This window comes from Eleutherodactylus coqui, chromosome 11, assembly GCF_035609145.1.
Source record: "Eleutherodactylus coqui strain aEleCoq1 chromosome 11, aEleCoq1.hap1, whole genome shotgun sequence".
NCBI lineage: Eukaryota > Metazoa > Chordata > Amphibia > Anura > Eleutherodactylidae > Eleutherodactylus > Eleutherodactylus coqui.
The window spans coordinates 34,755,998-34,771,694 of record NC_089847.1 but is presented as its reverse complement, the minus strand read 5'-3'; positions in this window follow the sequence as shown (position 1 = coordinate 34,771,694).

Genomic DNA, 15,697 nt, shown 5'->3' with positions numbered 1-15,697 from the left:
GCCGCCTCCATTTAAAGCAATGCGCTGCGGGCGAGCCCGGGATGAATTGTCGGGAAGGGCTTAAATATATAAGCCCTTCCCTGCAATTCATCCTAAAATGTGTTAAAATAAAAAAAAATTGTATACTCACCTTCTCCCGGCAGCCGGTGCTCCGTGCGGCCGTCCTGCAGTGGGTGTGAAGGGGGTGTGAGTCAGACCTGCCCCCTGATTGGCTCAGCGCTGAGCCAATCAGAGGCATGCCTCACTCACACCCATTCATGAATTCATGAATGGATGTGAGTCAGACCTGCCCCTGATTGGCTCAGCGCTGAGAGGCAGCAGTCACTCACCCATTCATGAATTCATGAATGGGTGTGTGAGTGTTTTCAGCCTCTGATTGGTCAGGGCTGTGACCAATCAGAGGCAGATCATTCAGCAGGCGGGGATTTTAAAGCCCCGCTGGCTGAATAGTGCCGAGAAGCAGTTCAGGAGAACTGACAGCGGCCGCGGCTGGACTCCGGCTGCAGCGGAAAGGTGAGTATACAATTTTTTTTTATTTTAACACATTTTAGGATGAATTGCAGGGAAGGGCTTATATATTTAACCCCTTCCCGACAATTCACCCCGCGCACGCCGGCAGCCCATTGCTTTCAATGGAGCGGCTGTATTGCCGGCTCCATTGAATTCAATGGGCAAACATCGTTCTTCTCTGTCACAGCTGTTACAGCTGTGGCAGAGAAGAATGATTTGTCTTCTATATGTTCTCAATGGGGTCGGCGCTGCTGCCGCTGGCCCTATTCAGCGCATATAGAGAAGAGAACAGGAATCGCAGATCGCAGATAGGTGCGATCTGCGATTTTTTGTTCTATAATTTATTGTACGAGCGCATAAAAAGCGCTCATGTGTCCGATACCATTGCAAAGCAATGGTTTTATAAAATCGCCGGACGCATGCGCATGCGCAAATCGCGGCTAAAAACGCCCGTCTGACTAAGGCCTTATACTGAATATTTTCCCACAAACTACATCACAATCTGCTCAGCTCCTCCGGCTCCATAACATGCTGCTGGTCGATTGGAATAACTGTGCAATGTGACAGTTTCCCTTTCGTGATCTTTACATTGTTTAGTACATCATGGCTGCTGCTCCTTACTCTCTCACAAACCTAGATCTTTGGAGTTACCCTGCGTACAATGGAGGAAAAAGATGACAGCTGGCCCTAATTTGGCATTTAATTGCCTTTTTATTCCATGGGAAGAGTGTAATACGCAAGTGTGTGAACTGGCATTCCGATCGCAAAAAAAAAAACTTAACGGATCAGCCTGATTCTTGCCATCTCCTAACTTTGCTCATGCGAAAATACGATTCATAGCAGAAAATGTCTGAAACCAACCTAAGGTGGCAACAAATACAGTGGTGATTGAGTACACACACACATATATATATATATATATATATATATATATATATATCCTGTTTCCCTGAAAATAAGACATAGCATGATTTTCCAGAATTTTTGAGGATGCAAAATGATTTTTCAGGCTTTTTGAGGATGTTTGAAATATAAGCCCTACTCCAAAATTAAGCCCTGCTAACAGTTAATTAAAAAAGTCAATTTAAATTGTGTCCAGGCAGCTATTCATGTAAAAAAGTTAAACCTTTTTGAACAAAAATTAATATAAGACACTGTCTTATTTTCGGGGAAACAGGGTGTATATATACTCAATCATCACTGTACTTGTTGCCAATTAATTCTCTGTAAAGACAACATTTGTTGCATATATCTACATATATAGATATACTCCATAGAACTCTTAAAGGGTTTGTCTGATTTAGAAAAAAAGCTTGCCAATGTGATAAAATAGCAAAAGAAACTATACTCACCTGTGTTATGCACAAAGCAGCTTCCATGGCACTCCCTGTCTGTACTTAACAATATGTCTATTATGTCTCTTTCACACGAGCATATATTGTCCATCGTTTTCATGGCCGGCTGATATACAATACGATCTGATGCATTGGATGCATCACATCACATGACCGTATTCTCACGGCGTAAAAGCGCCCAACTGGGCCAATATAGCACCAGGTGCTTTCACACCGGGCCAAAAAGATGGTCCTGGAACTATCTTTCCAGATGGAAAGGGGAGGTGGGAGGAAGTTTAGCAGCGTGACTGCTAAACTCCCTCCCTCTTCTCTCCTCCTCTCTCCTTCCCTCCGGCTGTTTGCAATGGGAGGGGCTCCATTGCGGCCTTGGCGTATATATGCGCCGGGACCAGTGCCGTCTGAAGGGCGCACAAACATTAGATTTGTGTGCTCTTTCACGCCTTTTTACGGAGCCAGCAGGCACGCGTAAAAACACCTACAACGATGTGAAGGAGGCCTTAGGGCAGGGGCATAAAACGTCTGTGCTGCAACATGTTATTTCCTGCTTTATTTGATAAATTTTGCTGTCCACTATTTTATTTAGATTTTTTCATTATAAATATGGCAAAAGTTTTAATTTTTATTACCTTTTTTTTAATAATTAATAAAACTTTTTAAAACTAATTTTTACATTTTTTTTTAAGTCCCCATAGGGAACATGAACTTCTGATGGTTTGATCGCTTCTGCTATAGTATTACATTATACTACTATCTGAAAGGCCACCTATCAGGCCACACCACAGGCATGGCTTGGTAGGCAATCTACAATCGCAGCTCGCAAACTGATCTTGCAAATTTCTTTTGTGACCAAACGAGTAAATAGGTCTGCACCGCTGTATTGGCTCAAGGTCGGTGTATTTTTGAATTTTGGTTTTAGTCTATTAAAGGGTACACAACTGTTATTCTGGGGTATTTTCAATATAGAAGTAGGTTTTCATAAGGGGAATCTGGCAAAAAATTGCTACACAAGGAGGCTTGCTGGATTATCCACCTTAGGCCTCGGTCAAATGACCGTTTTTTGGTCTGATCTGCAGACGCGCTTGCGATCTGCAGATCTATAGACCAAATGCATCCCAATGGTATCGGTCACATGTCCGCTTTTTATGCGGATGTGCGATCAATTATAGGACACAACGGTTTGCAGAACGCGCCTATCTGCGTTCTGCGCATCGCTGTGTTCTATATATGCGCTCAGCTATTGAATGACAGCTGAGAGCTACCTCTGATTGGTCCCTGCGCTCAGCCAATCAGTGGAAGCACTCACTCACCCATTCATGAATTCATGAATGAGTGAGTGAGAGCTGCCTCTGATTGGTGAAGGCTGTGACCAATCAGAGGAAGCTCATTCAGCAGCGGGGATTTTAAATCCCCGGCTGCTGAATACTACACAGAGCAGTTCAGGAGAACTGCCGTCCAGACACGGCTGAACTCCGGCTGCTGGGAAAAGGTGAGTATACATTTTTTTTTTATTTTTACACATTTTAGGATGATTTTCAGTGAAGGGCTTATATTTTTAAGAGGATAGCGGGCAGTGTGGGGCAGTTTCACTGAAAACGCTGCTAGATGCAGCTTTTTTAGTGAAATCGTCACGCGATTTGCAGATGCGCATCCGTTATGCGATCCAAAAATCGCGGGAAAAAATGCCCGTGTGACCAAGGCCTTAGATGTAAGAGCCTTTTGGGCCTAAATAAGGGAATTTCTTAGTCAGCATTCATATGAAACCAGCTTTTAGAAATGTTATTCAGTCACTTCTATAAATTGCATATTTTGCTTTGTAATATAATGAGCTAATAGCTTTCCATGTGGCCAGTGTAGGGTACTGCGGCCCTTAGACAGGAGGGCATAGCACATACTAGTCTGCCTTAGGAGTCGCTCAATATAAATAGATGCATAGCCTATGAACTAGTAATGAAATCTATGCTTGCACTAGAAGGCATTCACTATGATATATTATATTGTCCTAATTATACAGACTCCTCTACCGTGTTTCCCTTTTCCCTATTCTGATTTTCGGGGGAGGCTTGAAATATATGTCCTCCCCCAAAAATAAGACCTAGCTAAACTACATGAAAAAAAACAGCAATACTTACCTAGCCGTCGGCGTCTAAGTCCTCCGCACTGGTCTCAAGCGCTGCGGCAGGCTGCCGTATCATCAGCATTGACACAGTCCTCTCTTTCTGGTGATGGGGCTTTAAATACCCCGCCTCCAGCAAGCGAGTGCTGTGATTGGATCACGAGCACCATGGCTCAGCCAATCAGAGTCGGCACTTGATCATTCACAGCTATTTACTGAATGACATCACTGAATGGCTGTGATTGGTTCCTCGTGCACCAACTCTGAGGACATCCATCGTATGAAGTAAATTATGTGTTACTTTGATAGATTGGACTTTTCCAGACAGAATGATACCGAATATGTATTTTTGTTTTATTTATATTCTTTTATTATAAATATGGCAAAAGGGTTTTTTTAAACTTTCATTACCTTTTTTTAGTAAATAGTAAAACTTTTTTAAACTTAATTCTTACTTTTTTTTTAAAGTCCTCAGAGGGGACAAGAACCTGCAATGCTTTGATCGCTCCTACAGTATGATGTAATGCAATAGCATTACATTATATTGTGATCTGACAGGCATTCTATCAAACCACATATGGCTTAATAGGCAATTTGCGATGGCAGCCCTGGGGCCCCCACCTGCCATGACAACCACGATCTTATCGCAGGGGGCCATACGGGACCCCTGAGCATCGATTGGGGCTTTTAAATGCCACTATCAGAATTGATGTTGGCATTTAAAGTGTTAACAGCTCTGATGAGCAGTGCGGCTTATTGGAGCTGTTGTGGGTGGATGTCAGCTGTAAGAAACAGCCAATACTCACGTTATATGGAGCGGGGTCAACCCGCAATCCCTCTCCATACACACCCCGAAGCTGCAGCACGTAACTATACGCCCTGTAGTATTAAGGGGTTAAAGTGTGGATTCTGCAGACCAAGCATAGTCTATAAATCACAGTATCTTGTTAAATTTAAGCCAACTGCAAATTAGCCCAAGCATGAGCTTTTATGTACTGAGCATGCACCATGAAATTAAGTGAAAAATATCAGTCCTAGTACAGACACACTGAGCATGCTCAGAAAGACTGACCTGCCATTCGTTGGGATGAATACATCATCACTAGAGATGAGCAAGCGTACTCGGATAAGCGGTACTCGCTCGAGTAATTTGCTTTATCCGAGTACCGCTGTGCTCGGGGCTAAAGATTCGGGTGCCGGCACGGAGCGGGGAGCTGCAGCGGAGAGCGGGGAGGAACGGAGGGGAGATCTTTCTCTCCTTCTCTCCCGCCCGCTCTCCCCTGCTCCCCGCTGCGACTCACCTGTCAGCCGCAGCGGCACCCGAATCTTTAGCCCCGAGCACAGCGGTACTCGGATAAAGCCAATTACTCAAGCGAGTACCGCTTATCCGAGTACGCTCGCTCATCTCTAATCATCACACATCAAGACTGGCCATGTATGAGGGAGGAACTCTGTATGATTGGCTTAAGGATCCGTCCGACATCGTTAGCTTTCTCTCCATTGGCCGCTCAGCATGCAGGGTCTCTCGCTGGTCAGCCAATGGGAGAATCCCTCCCTTATGTTATATAGCAGCTGCCATTTAGGTGGGTGCACCTCCAGTAACACCAGACTCCTGAGGATGCGGCTACATTGGTGAAACACATTTGGGGGGTTTCTATGTTTGTTTTAGCTCAATCACGCAGACCTGGCCATATTAATTAGGCAGAGTCATTAGTCTGCAGCAGTGACCTTCTTGATATCTTATATAGCCACTAGCGATCTAGGACAGCTGTAGAAAGCCCAGTATACGGCATATTGCAGCAGCATTGAATGATATGTCTTATAGGTGACTCAGTGCTGCCAGGTTGGCTAGGCCGGGGTTAGTGCTTCTTAGTATCTTAATTCTTTAGTATCTTAATTTAGATCAATAAGGTTAGATTTTAATGAGGATCTTCAACCAAGGCTTTTTTTTTGCCCTTTGGGCAATTTTGGCGTTGATTATTGTTAAAAAGCCCAGTTTACACCCGGAGGCACTTTTTGAATACTTTTTGGCTCAGATGATGGTTTCATCCTATTAAAGAACAATCCCTACTGGCTAATGGAAATGTGCAAAAATAGCAGAGCAGAAGGGGGAATATTTGATGTTTTTATGGTTGTACAGAGTTCGTATCAGAAAACTATAGCCAATGATCTGCAAATGGCACTCACGCAGGTTCTACTATCCCAATGAAAAGACTGGTACAGTCTGGAAACATGTAGATGCTTTTGCATTGAAATAAAGGTCTTTTTTGATTGAAGGGGTTCTGTCATTTAAAAAAAAAAATTCTATGCTTACCTATTCCTCCCCCGTCAGTCTTCTTACCACATCTTCTCCCCGCTGATCTTCTCCTGGCTCCTGCAGTCCTCCCAGGTCACCTAACCGCAAGCCAGCTAGATCTTCTTCTTCCAGTGACGAAGCGTTCATTCTCTGCAGTCTCCCTCCTGCAGGTCAATATACGCTAGGTCACTAGTGATGTACCATTCACAGCCTAGCAGGGAGTGCTGAGCTATTGCTGAGACTGCGCATGCGTGCTGTGTCTCTGCAATAGTATATGAAATTTTGTGGCGAGACAGTGTGCATGCGCAGTCTCTGCAATAGATCGGCATTCCTTCCTAGGCAGTGAACGTTACATCACTAATGACTGAGTACACTGACCTGCAGGAAGAAGAATGCAGAGCAATAACGCTCCATAACAAGAAGAAGAGGATCCGGCCGGCTTACGGTGAGGTGATCCGGAGGACTGGAGGAGCCAGGAGAAGATCGGTGGGGAGAACATGCTGTAAGAAGGCTGCCTGGGGAGGAATAGGTAAGCATTGATTTTTTTTTTTATGACAAAACCCCTTTAAAGCAACCCTATGGTTTCAGGACAAATCTCTGTTCCAGCACCCATAGGAAAAGGAGGTATATTACCTGCAGTTGTTCTCTGTTGTCCCTCCAATTCCAGGTCCTGATTTCAGCCATCCAAGATGGTTGCTACAATTGTCTAACTACTTAATACACACTGTGCACTGCTCTCTGATTGTCCAGGGCTTCTCACATGATCAGTGTTGGCCAATCAGAGAGCAAGTATAGTGCATTAGTAGTCTAATAGCTAACTGTATTAATGCTCTCTGGGTGTTAAGTAGTCTGAAGATTGTGTCAGCCATCTTGGATAGCCAAAAACAGGAACTGGTGGATTGGAGGGATGGACAAGAAGAACAACTGCAGGTAATATACCCCTTTCCTCTCTGGTCCTGTTACACAATTTTGACCCAAAACTGAAGGGTCGTTTTAATACTCTGGATCCATGGGAAGAGGTTGAGTCGCAGCCCTGCTCAAGAGTTGTAATGTTTCTAGAAGAAAGTAGCCATATGTTTCTAATCTCATGCAACTCTTTATTTTGGCTGCCATAGAAGTGACAGGAAACGTCTGCTACTAACGTTAGAAAATTGGGGTTGGGGTTTCTATCTCTAGACATAATGGCGTAGATGAAACCCCTAATGAAACTATATAGTTATGTAGCAACCTCGAGACTGATAAATCACCCATGTCATGGAAATAATAATCTCGTCCGTTCACTTCCTCAGCCTGGGTGCAATTTGTTGCACTGACGGGGTTAAGGTAAATATGCGATATATGTACATTGCATTGTCTTAGAAACAGGTGCAAACTTCGCCTCCGGTCCCAGTCCTCTCCATTAAAAGGAAAAAGCAGCAGAGCTAGTTATAAATGCACTGGGCTCCTGGGAGACCCCCTGACACCGAGACATTTGCATTAGTTCCTCTGCATCAACATTATTGCCACAAATGAACATCTTTGCTGATACAGAATCCTTTAATCTAGCAGTGGTTATAAAGACTGAGCTGCTCCCATTCTTTATACAAATGATGCCGTAAGTATTTGCCAAATCACCTCTTACTGGGATTGACTCCATGGATGACATCCCCAGGGCACATGCCTGCATTGTATATAGCGTATTTGGTTATACTCTAGACAGGACAGAGCCTTCACTCCTACAGACGGATCGGTGGGATCTGTCTTTGTTCTGTGCAGCTCAGCAAAATCCCCTCCTCTCCAATCAATTCCAGAGGGATTCCAGATATTGCTTGTCTAAACACCGTTGGGAAACATCATATTTGTGGATACTTCTGCACTGTTGGGAATGTATTATCCTTTAAAGTACTAACAACTTTGCCTTTGTCTATGTATATAGATGTAACAGAGCAGAATTCACCCTTCCTATGTCAGTTCAGCATTGTTGGGGCAACTGACCCAAGGATATAAGGACAGTACAGGGATAGATTGAGTGACAAGTAGAAGACAGGGGAACTGAAAGTGGCTAGATGAAAAGATGGTGGTGTTTGAAATGCAGACGGGGCTGATGAACCTTCCATGATTTTCCCCTGACTGCCCCTGTCTATAAAGCAGAGCACCCACCCTGAAAAGGGTAACCCCATGTATGGAAGTCAAAATAGATTCCCTATGCATCCCAGGGTGCAATATGGAGAAGAGGAGGACAGAGTGGAACAGAAAGACAAATAAACCAAGATCAAAATTTGAGAGCGACTATAGACAGCACCGGAGGGAGGAGCTGAACGTCACGGTCCTAAATTCAAGTTAGAAAGAACACACATGTGAAGTAACACCCCAAAAGCATAAGGCAAACAGGCCACACAGCTGAGCCAGACCTGTATACAAGTATAATACTGATATTATCTGCAAAGAGGAGCCAAAATAAATACCCTACACAAGCCTTTGATAGGCTGACTGTGGCAATAGATAGCTCTGCCAGCCTTAAGTAACTTTGTTCCTTCTGGTCCTTTTCCAGCCATAGACACCTTTGATAAACTTGTGCATTCTGACATACAAAGACTACAAACACGGGATCGTGTGTCTAGATATAGAAATAATAAGTCTAGAGCTGAGAGGGAGGCGCTGAAGTCGTTGAAAGACGATTCTGAATTGACCATACGACCTGCCGATAAAGGCAGTGCCGTTGTCGTGATGGACACGGCTAAATAGCATGCAGATATGCTCTTGCCACTTTCAGACATTGGCACTTATGAAAAGCTTGACAGTAATCCGATACCCACATACCAAAATAGTCTTACGTTTTTTTTGGAGAATGCTTATCAGTCGGGCATTATTGACTCTAAATTATGTGACTTTCTTTGTCCCAAATTCCCCAGGACACCAGTATTGTATTCCCTCTCCAAAATCACAAGAACCTTTCGGACCCTCCGGGACGTCCCATAATTCCAGCGAGGGGATCTTTATTTAATAACTCGTCGAGATTCCTCGACCGTGTACTGAGGGACTTTGTCTCTATGGCCAAATAGTATATATTCGTGACACCACATATTTTCTTCGTAAAATCGGTGAGGTGTCATTTGCCCCCCATAGTCTGTTGGGTACTTTTGATGTCAATGTCGTGTCTTTGTACACGATCATCGAACACCAGAAGGGGCTTCAGGCCACAAGGGAACATTTACTTGGATCCAATATGCCTTCTCACGACGTGGAATTTCTTATTTCCCTTCTTGAAGAGTTTTTGCGCAAGAACGTCTTTATGTATAATGGCGTCTTGTATAGACAGAGGTGCAGTATGGCTATGGGGACCAATGTGGCCCCTACTTATGCCGGCCTCTACATAAGCATGATGGAGGAGTCGCACATATATAACTCCCCAGCCTGGGCGAAGGTCCAGGTCTGGTGGAGGTATATTGACAACATTTTCTTTATATGGCGTGGTAGTGAACTTGAGTTGCTTGAGTTCCATTAGGAGATCAATCAAATCACCCCTGAACTCAAGTTCACTATTGCCTATTCATCTTGCCAGATACAATTTTTAGACGTATTGGTCACTGCCTCAGATGGTCGCTTGAGGACTGATTTCTGCGTAAAACCAACAGACCGTAACAATCTGCTGGATTTCAGAAGCCATCATCCCCCACAAATGATCCGTTCATTACCCTGGAGCCAGTTGCTCAGGGTACGACGGATCATGGATGGACCTCGATTTGATTCTCAGGTTGAGTCTATGTGCTCCAAATTTCTAAGTAGGGGATATCCAAAACATCTGCTGGATAGTCTGTCAACTAAAATTTTCCCTACACCACATGAATTTACACTCACGGATAGGGCTAGAACTGGATCAACCAACCGGGTGCCCTTCGTCTCCACTTTTGGCCCTGTTGGTGGCAGAGTTTCCAACATTGGCCTATGCTGGGAAGATACCATCCATATGTGGAGGAATTTCAGAACCCTCCTTTAATGAGCTATAGACGGGGATCTAACATCAGGAATTTGGTTGTCAATACCAGTGGTGAGGTTCCTTCTGCTAGGGTTGGCCACATTTTCCTGTCTGGGGCTAAACGTGGTTGTTTCCTGTGCCTCAATTGTGCCAGTTGTGGCAACCTCATTGGGGGTGACTCATTTTGCGATCCGAGAACTGACGAGAGGTTTGACATCCGTGGTAGGTACACCTGTATATCTTCCTTTGTCATATATATGATCAGCTGCCCCTGTGGGCTGCTGTACATTGTTGAGACTACCACGGATGTCAAATCTCATATTTCCAAACATAAATCCACAATTAGAACACAAGATATGAGCGTACCGGTGACAAAACATTTTTTGACTTAGGGTCATTCCATCAGTCAGTTACGTTACTGGTTTATTGATGGAGTTACATGGTCTATACGCGGTGGTGACAGGGAAGGGAGACTCAAATTTTTGGAGCTTCAGTGGATTTTCAGGTTGGGTACTCTCCAGCCTGGAGGTCTTAACATTGAGTATAATGCTGTTCCATTTTTTAAAATACTGTTTACATGATTTTTTATAATAATCGTTTTGTCTTTTTTCTTTTGTTTTTGAGCCCACTGAAGTCTGAACACTTGGTGAAGCTCGCACTGCTACATAGTTTTCGCACCCACACTAAGAGTGGTATATGTTTAGGTGTGCTGCTGTTTTCCTAATTAGCTCTGAAAGCCTATCAGCACTACAGCAGAATGGACATACCACTGCATATGAGCCAGCAGGCCCATCACATGGTCTGGTACTAATGCCATGACTTCATACCATAACCGCACATGCACCAAACCTTGTCGGCAGTAGCGGTGCTGTGACAGTCATTTGATATAACTCTTCATAATATATGTTGTGTTATCTGTAGGTCTACATTTACACTACAAAGCTACTGTAACATCTTAAGGCCCTTTTGCATGGCCCAATTATAGGACCATGTAAAAGGGACAACCATCAGCCGACAAACGAGCTTGTTGATTGTTTAATCGTGCCCCATGTGCCTGTTCAGCCATTCCATAGGGATGAACAACTATGATTACAATAGTTAGTTCATGTGATTCTTGGCCGGTGTAACTGAAAAGTTAACGAGCACCGATCGACATGCTTGTGGATCGGTACTCGTTACATTGGGCTAATAATTAGGACTGTGTAGAAGGACCCAGATGCAGCCCAATGCTCCCTCCCGGGATATTTCGGTATAGGAAAAAAAAAAACAACAAACAACATGAAAAGGAAGGCATTTTACAAAGCAAATACCAATTGGGAGCAAAACTGGAGCTTTACTGTAAGGGGTAATGGCCATATAGCATGGTTCATCGCCGCTAATATATAGTAATCATCAGTGTATAGGAGGCCAGTCCAGTTGGACGACGCCAGCATCACATCTTCCATTTGATATTCTGGCTCGGTATCTTCCATGGAACTGGGATTTGTTTGCTTTCCCCTGTTTGTACGGCTCTACAGAATGTATCTTGTACTTCATAAATATATTCTCATTCATTTGCTGCTGCGGCACTTTTGGATATTGCAGTATTAATATTACCAATATTATTATGAATCTGCATCTTGCGGTTAACGTTACATCTAGAGGTGTTCAATATAACAGTTGCTGGATTTCAGTAGTCAATTCATGTTCTGTATGTGCAAGGGGAGGATTAGCTTACCGAACGAATTTTCTGTTTATTCAGGGAGAAGTGTACTTTTTTGGAGGAAAAGTCAGTTAACTCCTACTGTACATCCCTATATTCCCTACATTAGATATATGGGTGCCTCATTGAGGACCTTAGTTTTAGTGGGGTTATCCGGAATGTAAAGGGGTTGTACCAGAATTACAAGTTATTTCCTATCCAAAGGATATGGGTTAACTTGCTGATTGCTGGATGTTTTATCACCGGGTCTCCCACCAATCACGAGGAGTCCCATGTCCCCCGTCCACTTCAATGTAGGCTAGTTGCACGCCATGCATTGAGGAGGAGACTGAAAGCAGTGGCAGCCTATGACTTGCAACAGAAATATTGATGACCTATCCATAGAAGAGGACATAAGTTTCAGATCACTGGGGGTCTGACTCCCGCTACAGCCACCAATCAAATGTTCAAAGGTACCACAGTGCTCTGGCCTCTTCTGCGGCCTGTGATGTCATGTGCATCAATCATATGGCTTTTCTATAGCTGAGTCCCATCTAAGTGATTAAGATTAAGCTGCAGTACTAGGTACAGAGGCCAAAGGGCTTTCTCAAGCACCATGGCCCATTCTAACAGCTCACTGGCAGTGCCGGACGTTGAACCACTGCTGATCTAATATTAATGACCTATTCTCAGGACAGGTTATTGATGTTTAAGTCCCAAAAAGCCCCTTTAATAATCATTGGATCTCAGAGTCAATGTTCCCCTCTCCTCTTTTTCCTTCTTTTTCTTTAATTTGTTCTTCTTTTTCTTTTTCATTAACTTTGCCAAAAAACAGGCCAAAATGCTCAGACACACTTCTAGGTGACCTAAGAGAGTTATATAGGGCTTTTATGGCTCTTACACAGGGTTATACACCACTTTTAGGACTACTGGTGAGGTTTGGTTTAAACTAATTTGAGAATAACTGAACTTTTTGCCCAAATTTGGCGAACTGGCCAAACCAAACTTTTGAAAAGTTCACTCATCGCTACTCAGAAGAATCACACCTGAGCCAATGGTCCTGATTCTAGAGGGACTGACAAAAACATACTTAAACATGGGACAGAGGATTAGTTCAAGTGAAACTGGGTCCAAAGATGCAACTAGAATTGGCACGTCTAATATCAAACAGGACGGACATGACAGACATCACTGATTCTTCATGATGGTACTCATGCACCTATGGTAGCTCCATACCCTGGAAGGATTTTCTTATCACAGAAAGTGATGGCATATTGCTAAGATATGCCATTGCTTTCTGATTGTGGGGAGTGTATATACCCCATTTGATTTGGAGAATGAAGCAGTTCCACTGCGGCCCCGTCACAATATTTCTTTGCACAGCGGTGCTCCTGGCAACTTGCTATGCAGCGAACTACCAGTGTTCAATAGCGCCCCTGTGTGGAGAAATGCTGTGATTTTAAATCAGCTCTTCAGGCAGTTCTTTCTCAGGACTAGTGGGGGTTCTGGCAGTCGGATCCTCACCAATCAGAACATGATGAAATATCTTCTCTTTAAAGGGAATGTGTCACCTGTACTCTTTTGCTACTTAGAAATCAAATAATAAAACATTTCCCATTTTTAAAATCTGTTTTTATTTTTTGGTTGTAGAATTTTTTGTTCTATTGTCTCTATGGGAGATGGCCATCTTGCTTGAGCTGCAATTAACAGCATATAGAGATATTCCTTAGAGCATCCTCATGGGCCATTCACATATTGGACAGAAGGGGACCCGTTGACTTCTATGGCAGACTGGTCAAGGCATGTTCTATGACCTGTGCTGATGTAACTCATCAGGGAGGGGTAGGAGGTGAGCTGTATCCATCATCAATTGTGAATGGTAAATCCTGTGTTATCTATATCTAGGTGTCACCTTTCATTGTAATCAGATGACTGCTGAAAAGTTTTCTCTACAGAACAGAAAGTGTCAGATCATTATTATTAGGGTTTGTGGACAGTGCGAAAAAGGTAAGCTTTTATGAATTTTTTTTAATACAGAGTGTGACCAAAAAGTTTTTTAAAAAATCATCAAAAATTTAAAAAAAATGTTTTATACAAAAGGTCATTTTCTGATGATTCTTACGAGATATCTGAAGCTCAGAAAATGACTATAAAGACGAAATATGAAAAGAATCAGAACATAAAGTTGGAGCTGAAATCAATACAGTGTTAAAAAGTGAAGATTCACTTTACGGTGTTGAGATCTAAGCATGTGAATCCATGATGACACATTGAGGAAGATCTCTGTCTTATAATGTGAAGATATCCCACTTACTCAATATTATTAGCGCTAAAGAAAATCCTACTTGTCCTTAATTTGCTCGAAAAGGACTGTAAGACTTTTAATTGGCCTATAACAATTTAGCTAAAGTAAGTTAGATTTTAATCAACACACTCATGAAATGGCAGTATTTTTAGCAATAAATTGCTAGTTAATAAACTTACTTGGGCTTTCTTTGTAAATGCCAACTAAAGACTTAAGCGTTACTTGCAAATTTAATTACTCATTTATTGCTCATGTAATTTTGAATTAATTACATGCCGAATAGATTTATATTCTATGTACTTAATAAAACTCTTTAAGTGCTCTGTTAGCAATCAATTGGTATTTAGGATGTTCTACATTTACTGAAGAAAATGGCTTTTTTTTTGGGTTCCGGATTTCCTTGCCATCTGTGGGATCTGGATGATCAGTCTGTTTTGTGTCACCCCAATGCCCTCGTCTTTCGAGGAGAACTTCTCAACTCCTGTACTGCGCACCAGAGGTTTTATTTGCAATGTTAATAGGTCTTATTTTAATATTTAATGTGAAGTCTGTCTCTTCTGTATCAAGATGTCCTCAAAAGCAAACCCTGGAGACATTCATTGTGTTACAACTCTAAAATCTAACAGGGCCCTTAACTATCACGTCATTTTTGGTACTCTTGTGTTGCAGAGGGGCTATAGTGCTTCTCAGCCAGAAGTGTAGCTGGGATTTTCTTCTACGGCATAGTTCTAGTTCATTGGCCAGGTCTATTATATAATTACCGGGGGCTATAGCAGAATGGCTTTTGACGCCTATCATTGGTAACAAACACCCTGGGAATATGACTCATCAGCCCTTCTCCTCTAAAGCTATGACCTCCGAAGTATAACTACCACCCCACGGATCACTGTGGGGACGTTGGAGGAACACAACAACGAATTCTCCACGCTGCTTTGGCCCTCAAACTCATCGGACTGTAACCCTACTGAACATGGTTGGGATATGCTGGAAAGAGCTATGATATCTGCTTTCACTTATCTGCAACATGCGCACCAACTGTCTGAGCTGCCACAGCGGGCATGACTCAAAATAAGTATTGAGAATGTTCACCACCACGTGGAATCCGTTCCTTGACATTTGAAAGCGGTGATCACCCAAAAAGGTGAACCAACCCGTTATTGAGCAGGTGTTTCTTATGCAGTGATCGTTAAGTGTACATATCCTATGTAAGATGGGGGGACTGCGAATTAACCCACAATTGGTGGGAAGGATTTTATTATTACAGAAGCCATGATTGATTCATTTTGAATTCTGGAATGAGTATGACTTGAAGCTTTGAGGTCTCAATGCAAAATCTATAACAAGACCTTATTACATGGCAAATCGTTCTTTGGTTTTCTTTAGGCACCAAATGCAACTTCTATAACTTCATAGGTGACCTAAGAGTGTTATAGAGGGCTTTTACAGCTCTTACACCGTGTTATACACCATTTTCAGGACTAT